This window comes from Abrus precatorius, unplaced genomic scaffold, assembly GCF_003935025.1.
Source record: "Abrus precatorius isolate BTA unplaced genomic scaffold, Abrus_2018 Scaffold10, whole genome shotgun sequence".
In the NCBI taxonomy this organism is placed as follows: Eukaryota; Viridiplantae; Streptophyta; class Magnoliopsida; order Fabales; family Fabaceae; genus Abrus; species Abrus precatorius.
This window is the reverse complement of record NW_020874292.1, coordinates 25079286-25087845: the sequence shown is the minus strand read 5'-3', so window position 1 is coordinate 25087845 and position 8560 is coordinate 25079286. Positions and strand designations below refer to the sequence as shown.

The 8560-nt window shown below is 26.1% G+C and overlaps 5 non-coding genes across 5 annotated transcripts; all 5 read right to left on the bottom strand.

Moving 5' to 3' along the window:
- Positions 1-2026: 2026 nt before the first annotated feature.
- On the bottom strand, positions 2027-2100 carry TRNAI-AAU. The gene has a single exon. It is a non-coding gene; the product is annotated as a tRNA-Ile (tRNA).
- A 107-nt stretch (positions 2101-2207) lies between these two features.
- Positions 2208-2281, bottom strand: TRNAI-AAU. Its single transcript has one exon. It is a non-coding gene; the product is annotated as a tRNA-Ile (tRNA).
- Positions 2282-2619: 338 nt separating this feature from the next.
- On the bottom strand, positions 2620-2693 carry TRNAI-AAU. The gene has a single exon. It is a non-coding gene; the product is annotated as a tRNA-Ile (tRNA).
- Positions 2694-2801: 108 nt separating this feature from the next.
- Positions 2802-2875, bottom strand: TRNAI-AAU. Its single transcript has one exon. It is a non-coding gene; the product is annotated as a tRNA-Ile (tRNA).
- A 338-nt stretch (positions 2876-3213) lies between these two features.
- TRNAI-AAU lies at positions 3214-3287 on the bottom strand. Its single transcript has one exon. It is a non-coding gene; the product is annotated as a tRNA-Ile (tRNA).
- Positions 3288-8560: the final 5273 nt, after the last annotated feature.

Here is an 8560-nt window from a genome sequence, read left to right as displayed (position 1 = left end):
CTATTCTCATTCTCAATGTCTGACTCATTAAAACTTAACAACTATGAAACGTTATTCATTAGAGTTAGTTGTCAATGTCATCACAAGAGGTCACCAATCCCACACGAAGGGACAATCATTGTACAGATCTATTTTGTTATCGCTCTAACATTACCAATCGATCAAATCTCACATAAGATAGGATTATCACTGACAAATAACTTATGTGTTTAGTTTCGCTTATTGTTTCTAAGAATTTTAGTTTAGAAAATTATTATATTAAGATACATTTAACATTTATGATCTTTGAATATTTATTTTTTTATTTACATTTGTACCTTATTTGGCAATTACATTTTGAATTTTTGTATTATTATGCTATTTATGTGAAGTTATATAAATATATTTTTCTTTATAAATATTTTTTTCTCAAACAAGCGCGAGTAATGGGTACAAGATGGGTATGCGGGTACCCAGAGGGTACGGGTACGGAGATTAATATTCATACCCACGCGGGTATGGGGCTGGGTACGGGTATTTTTTTAAAACGCGGGTATGGGGATGGGTACTATAGTACCATACCCATACCCTACCCATTGTCATCCTTATCAACAAAAGTCAATAAGTACCTTGCATTGGCTTTTGATAAAACAGGTGCACGATCCCACAAATCAAAGTGAATATAAACAACCGTACCATTGGTCTTGTTGATTGAGTGCTAAACTTGACTCTAGTCTACTTCCCGTAGACAAAATGTTCACAAAAGTTAAGTTTACCAATTTTATTATCACTAGTAAGCACATTTGCTTAAATTAGACATTCCAACCTCACTCATATGCCCAAGTCGCATATGTCAAATACGAGTAGTATCTGATTCTTAATCACAAGAAGATGATACAGTTGCAGCTCCAACAGCTGTACTACCTTGTACCAAGTAGAGACCGTTGATCAATTTTTCTTTGATGAAAATAAGAGCGCCTTTGAACACTTTAATAAATCCACCTTCAACAGAAAACTTGCACCCTTGAAAGTCAAGAGTAATGTTCTCATAATATCATTTTTTATTCGAATTGTTCCAATGCCAATGACCTTGCATGACATATTATTTCTCATAAGGACAACACCACCATCAATAGATTGGTAAGTAGTAAACCAATCTCAATTAGCACACATGTGGTAGAAGCAGTCATCACTAACTAAATTAGTTGTCACAAATTTAACCAAAAAATATTTTTTAAAATATTTTTGTCACAAACTTAACCAAAAAAATGACATTTGCATTATTAGCACACTAACCAACGGATATAATAGGTCACAAACATAAAATTAAATATAGCGGTCCATGTAGGTTTCGAACTTGTGACTTTTGTGCTACAATTTTTAATATTTAAAAATTTTACACAAATTTATATTTAAAAAAATTAAAAATTATTTTTGTCACAAACTTAACCAAAAAAGATAATGTGCCATGCAGGTCTCAAACTTGCAACCTTTACATTATTAGCACAATGCAAGAACTAACTGAGCTAATAAGCCACAAATACTAATTTTTTAAAAATTTAAAAATTTTACACAATTTTATATTTAAATAAAAAATTATTTTTGTCACAAACTTAACCAAAAAATATTGTGGCCCATGTAGGTCTTAAACTTAAGATGTTTAGGTTAGATTATTAGCACGACGCTTTAACCAATTGAACTAATAGGCCACAAGCAATAAATTTTTTAATATTTAAGAATTTTATACAAATTTATATTTAGGTAAATTAATAGGCCACAAAATTATATTTGTCACAAACTTAACCAGAAAAATTAATGGCCCATACAGGTTTTGAACTTGCGACTTTCGCGTTATTAGCATCACGCTCTAACCAACTAAGCTAATAGTTCACAAATATTACAATTTTTAATATTTGCAAAATTAATACAATTTTATATTTAAATAAATTTAAAATTATTTTTTTCACAAACTTAACCAAAAAATATTGTGGTCCATATTAAATAAATTAAAAATTATCTTTGTCAAAAACTTAACTAAAATAAACAATAGCCCATGCAGGTCTCAAACCTGCAACCTCGGCGTTATTAGCACGACACTCTAACCAACTGAGCTAATAGGCCACAAGCATTAAAATTTTTTAATATTTAGTAATTTTATACAAATTTATGTTTAAGTAAATTAATAGGCCACAAAATTATATTTGTCACAAACTTAACCAAAAAATTAATGGCCCATGCAGGTCTCGAACCTGCGACCTTCGCGTTATTAGCACGACGCTCTAACCAACTGAGCTAATAGGCCACAAGCTCTATATTTTTTAATATTTGAGAATTTTATACAAATTTATGTTTAAGTAAAATAATATGTCACAAAATTATATTTGTCACAAACTTAACCAGAAAAATTAATGGCCCATACAGGTTTTGGACTTGCGACTTTCGCATTATTAGCACCACGCTCTTACCAACTAAGCTAATAGTTCACAAATATTACAATTTTTAATATTTGCAAAATTTATACAATTTTATATTTAGATAAATTTAAAATTATTTTTGTCACAAACTTAACCAAAAAATATTGTGGTCCATATTAAATAAATTAAAAATTATCTTTGTCAAAAACTTAACCAAAATAAATAATGGCCTATGCAGGTCTCGAACCTGCGACCTTCGCGTTATTAGCACGACGCTTTAACCAACTGAGCTAATAGGCCACAAGCATTAAATATTTTTAATATTTAGTAATTTTATACAAATTTATGTTTAAGTAAATTAATAGGCTACAAAATTATATTTGTCACAAACTTAACCAAAAAAATTAATGACCCATGCAGGTCTCGAACCTGCGACCTTCGCGTTATTAGCACGACGCTCTAACCAACTGAGCTAATAGGCCACAAGCTCTATATTTTTTAATATTTGAGAATTTTATACAAATTTATATTTAAAAAAATTAATAGGCCACAAAATTATATTTGTCACAAACTTAACCAGAAAAATTAATGGCCCATACAGGTTTTGGACTTGTGACTTTCGCATTATTAGCACCACGCTCTTACCAACTAAGCTAATAGTTCACAAATATTACAATTTTTAATATTTGCAAAATTTATACAATTTTATATTTAGATAAATTTAAAATTATTTTTGTCACAAACTTAACCAAAAAATGTTGTGGTCCATATTAAATAAATTAAAAATTATCTTTGTCAAAAACTTAACCAAAATAAATAATGGCCCATGCAGGTCTCAAACCTACGACCTTCGCGTTATTAGCACGACGCTCTAACCAACTGAACTAATAGGCCACAAGCTCTATTTTCTAGAACATTGAAATATGAAAAAAAAAAAAAAAACAAAGAAACAAAGTCAAATAGTCTTCTTCACAATATACATACTATAACTAACTAGTATTACGGTAAAAAAGAATTCCTTAAATCCTAAATATAGTAGAAAAAGACTAGAAGATTCAAGGGTCTTTTCATAATTTTTTTATTATATTCTAAAGAATAATAGAATTATATAAATTATCAACAAAAATTTTGTTCTTTTCACGAACTTAATATGTTGATAAATCTGAAGGCCTAGAAATTCATTTCAGACAATTGAACCTTCTCAAATTGTTTCTTCTTAAGAACTAAAAAGATTTGTGCCAAAATAATGGATGCCAAGAAGAACAAGAGACCTTGGACACGTAACTGATCTTGAAGTACTATTTCTGCATCCCCTTGACCAAATCCACCCACATTAGGATTACTCGTTAATGGTTGATCAAGTTTGATAGATTCACCTTAATGGTTGATCAAGTTTGATATATTCACCTTCTGAAACAAGAAGTTCTCGTCCTGGTCCTGGAGGTATAATAGTTTTGAGCAGTGGTGTAGTATCAGATCCAAAGATTTCTTTCTTATAAAGAAAAAAGTCTTTTTCAAAGATTCTATAGAAATTAATATATCATATAGGAAAGTATATGATATATGAAATCGAGATAGTGACCTTTCAGAAAATTAGAATAAGAATGTTAATGTCGATGTTTTATTCATTTTTCTGAAAGTAGGAGAAAATATAAAACTAGAAAAAAAGATGAAATTCTTTAAAATTCTTTATTAGTCAAAATTCAAGTTTAAAACTTATGTTATTAACTTCTTTTTTTTCTGTTGGTTAACTCCAAAACAAAATATGCCAAGAAGAACAAGAGACCCTAGACACGTAACAGATCTTGAAGTACTATTTTTGCATCCCCTTGACCAAATCCATCCACATTAGGATTACTCGTTAATGGTTGATCAAGTTTGATAGATTGATAAAGTCTGATAGATTCACTTTCATGACGCTCTAACAAACTGAGCTAATAGGCCACAAGCACTAAATTTTTTAATATTTAAGAATTTTATACAAATTTATATTTAAGTAAATTAATAGGCCACAAAATTAACCTGTGACCTTCGCATTATTAGCATGACGCTCTAACTAACTGAGCTAATAGGCCACATGCATTAAAATTTTTAATATTTGCAAAATTTTATACAATTTTATATTTAAATAAAAAATTAATTTTGTCACAAACTTAACCAAAAAATATTGTGCCCCATGTAGGTCTTAAACCTAAGATGTTTAGGTTGTGTTATTAGACGCTTTAACCAACTAAACTAATAGGCCACAAGTAATAAATTTTTTTATATTTAAGAATTTTATATAAATTTATATTTAAGTAAATTAATAGGCCACAAAATTATATTTGTCACAAACTTAACCAGAAAAATTAATGGCCCATGACCTGCGACCTTCGCGTTATTAGCACGACACTCTAACCAACTGAGCTAATAGGCCATAAACATTAAAATTTTTAATATTTGCAAAATTTATACAATTTTATATTTAAACAAATTTAAAATTATTTTTGTTACAAACTTAACCAAAAAATATAATGGCCCATACAGGTTTCGAGTACAGGTACTCTTTTGTTTAAGGTCGTTTGAGCTTTTCTTGGGAGTATGGCATGGATTACTTTAGCGTCGTAGCACCTAGTACTCAAACATTACCTTGAGGCATTTTCTCTACCCCTTCTTACCCTAAAAAAGCAGGAGCACCTTGCGTCCTTGAATCGATAACCATCTTTCGACTAACCTAGCCTCCTCCGTCCCTCGGGACTAACAAGGGGTAGTACAGGAATATTCACTTATTGTTCATCGATAATGCCTTTCGACCTGATCTTAGGCCCTGACTCACCCTCCATGGACGAACCTTGTGGAGGAACCCTTAGGTTTCCGAGGCATTGGATTCTCACCAACGTTTGCATTACTCAAGCCGACATTCTCACTTAGTCCACCACTGCTCGCGCGGGTCTTTCCCATTGGCGTGCTTCCAGTAGGAATTGAACTTACGAATTCGCCACGCTCTAACCAACTAAACAATAAGCTACAAACCTTAAATTTTTTAATATTTAAAAATTTTATACAAATTTATATTTAAATAAATTAAAAATTATTTTTGTCACAAGTTTAATGAAAAAGTTAGTTGCCTATGTTCCTTGTAACTCAATAAACTAATGGTCATAAACATTATATAACAAATTTATACAATTATCAATTTTTATTCTCATTGTTAACAATTTTGTGTAAAATTAATATTTTAAAATTAGTTAAATAATGTAAGATAAAAATAGGAAAAAAAAGGTTAATATTTGCAAATATTTGTACCATAAGATTTAAATCTTTTAATTGACATTTATGCAGGTATTAGTACACATTTTAACAAACTCAGGTAATAGAATATAAATATTAAAATTTTTAATATTTAACAATTTTAGATAATTTTTAATTTAAATATGTTAAAAAAATTTAATATATGAAAAATTTATTCAATTGTTCATTTAGTTAATACTAATAAACTGTAAATTATTTTAGTTGTAATGTTAACCTTTTTTGGTTTAGAGTTAAGATTTTTATAATAACGTAAGACAAGTTTTTTTAAAACAATTAATATTTACAAACTTAATGTTATTACCAACGTTTAATTAATAAGAATTATAAGTTCAATTGTAACCTTCTAACCAACTCAACTAACACAGGACTATGTATATTAAAATTTTTAATATTTTGCAATCAGAGGATTGTCCATTTAAATAATACTAATAGATTATATATTACTTTAGTCAAAAGTTAATATTTTTAAATAAAATAAACAATGTAAGACAAATTTAAAAAAAAAAATATTTGCAACACGTTGTTAGCATGACATTTTAATCCCAACAGGCCATAATTTTTTTTTTTTCAATGTTTGATAAATTTACATGATCATCCAATTAAAGTAATACTAATAAATTGTAAAATATTTTAGTCGTAAAATTATTTTTTCTTGTAAAATTAATATTTTAAAATAAGATAGATAATGTAAGATAAAATTAGAAAAAATAGTAAATGTTTTAAAATAACAAATAATATAAGAAAAATATTTAAAAAATTGACATTTTAACCAATTACGTTAATAGGACATAAACTTTGAATTTTTTATTTTATGATAAAGTTTTATTATTTTTCTATTTAAAATAATACTAATAAATTTTAAACTATTTTAGTTTCATAATTAACATTTTTTGTGTGTAAAATAACATGTTTGTTGAAAAAAATAGATAAAAGAAGTTGATAAATATTTTAAAATAACATAAATAATATAAGATAAGATTAGAAAAAAAAAATCAATTTTGAACATATATCGTAATATTATTATGGCGTTTTTAATCTATTAATAGACTGTAAATTTTAATGTTTTTAACATTTTAGTTTTGCACAGTCAATTAGAATAATATTAATAATAATTATTTATATTATAGGATTTTAGTCGCATAGTTAATATTTTCTTTGTATGGCATTAATATATATTATTTGACCTAATGAATTTTAAAATTTTAACATGTGATTATATTATACATTATCCCAATACCAACAAATTGTTGTTTATATATTAAAGGGTTGCGTTCATGTTCCTCCATGATCTTTTTATTAAAGCAATTAAATAATCCAAATAAAGCATGATTTATATTAGAAAATTTGAGATAATTTAAAAATATTATTGTATAAAATATTTAATATTATACTTAATATAAAAGCTTGACTTTTTTTTTTATAATTATTTAATTGTTGATCATTATTTGAATCATCACATGTCAATAAAATAATATTTCTAAAATGGTCCAAAAATAATAATAAACTAATGAATTGTCCATTAAAATGTAACAAGACATATAATAAGTATATCTAGATTTTTGGCTATTTTAAAATTAATTGTGATTAATCTTATGCCATGTAATTTTTTAATGATCAAAATATTACTTTCAAATACAAATTTCTTTAGTTAGATCTTAATAATTATCTATAATTCACGTCATCCTACAAATTATTATATCTGTGTCCCTTCTTAATTCCTGAACAGTCATGTATCTAACAAACATGTAATATTTGTGAAGAATCTCGCATCAAATAATACAAATAAGTTAAGAACAAAATTTTGTCCTAGAAAAAGATTTCTATCATATAAAAAACCGTTTCTGTACTTATCAACCAATATAAATAATATGAATTTTGTTATTAAACTCTTATGTGGTAAAAAAACAAACAATCAAACACTATACATAATATGAATTTTGTTATTAAACTTTTATGTAGTAAAAAACAAACAATTCAAACGCTCCCAAATTGAGTGCAACCAAATCTGATTCTCAAAATTAATATTATAAATATTAATTTCATACGATAGTAAATATTTATATATATATATATATACACATTAACATAGCATTTACATTAACAAAAATATATACTAACAAAAATTATTCTTTAATTTATTAAAAAAAACACTATAAACACTGTTAAATGAATGGAGAACTAAGCTAAATGAAAAAATCTATAGAAAACACGTCATAACGTTTCATATAAACTAACGATGAATATACGAGAATACCAAGAATTGTGCACTAATATTCAAAAACTCATAGACTTGTCCTAATTTAAAATTAAATAAATAATCACTATACATCCATTAATAATTTAAAGAAAAGAATAAATTAAATAAAATATTAAACATTCGTTAAATTCATCAATAATTTAAAAACATATTTAAATAAAATTAAAATATTAAATACCTCTGTGTAGTAACTTGTGCGTGTAATATAACAACAATAAAGTGACAATTCATAAAAATTATATCAACGATAGTCGATGATAAGTGCATATCTATCGGTATTATTTGTTTGTATCCTGTAAATTTCTAATAATAAATATAAAATATAAATAATATTAATATTTAAATTATATAAGTAACTGAACAATTACACGACAAGATAAATATTTGAATAAAATATTCTTAATATTTAAATTAAATATATAATTATTTTATAAATTTTAAGAATTAATCTTTAAAGACATATTTCATACATAAAAATTGTATATGAATATTTAATTCATTTAATTTTTAGTATTTTTACTTGAATTATAAAAAATTAAAAATCTTTTAAAATTTTTAATAAAAATATTGCTTACTTATATATATACACAATCAGATTCTATCGCAAAGAATTTCATGT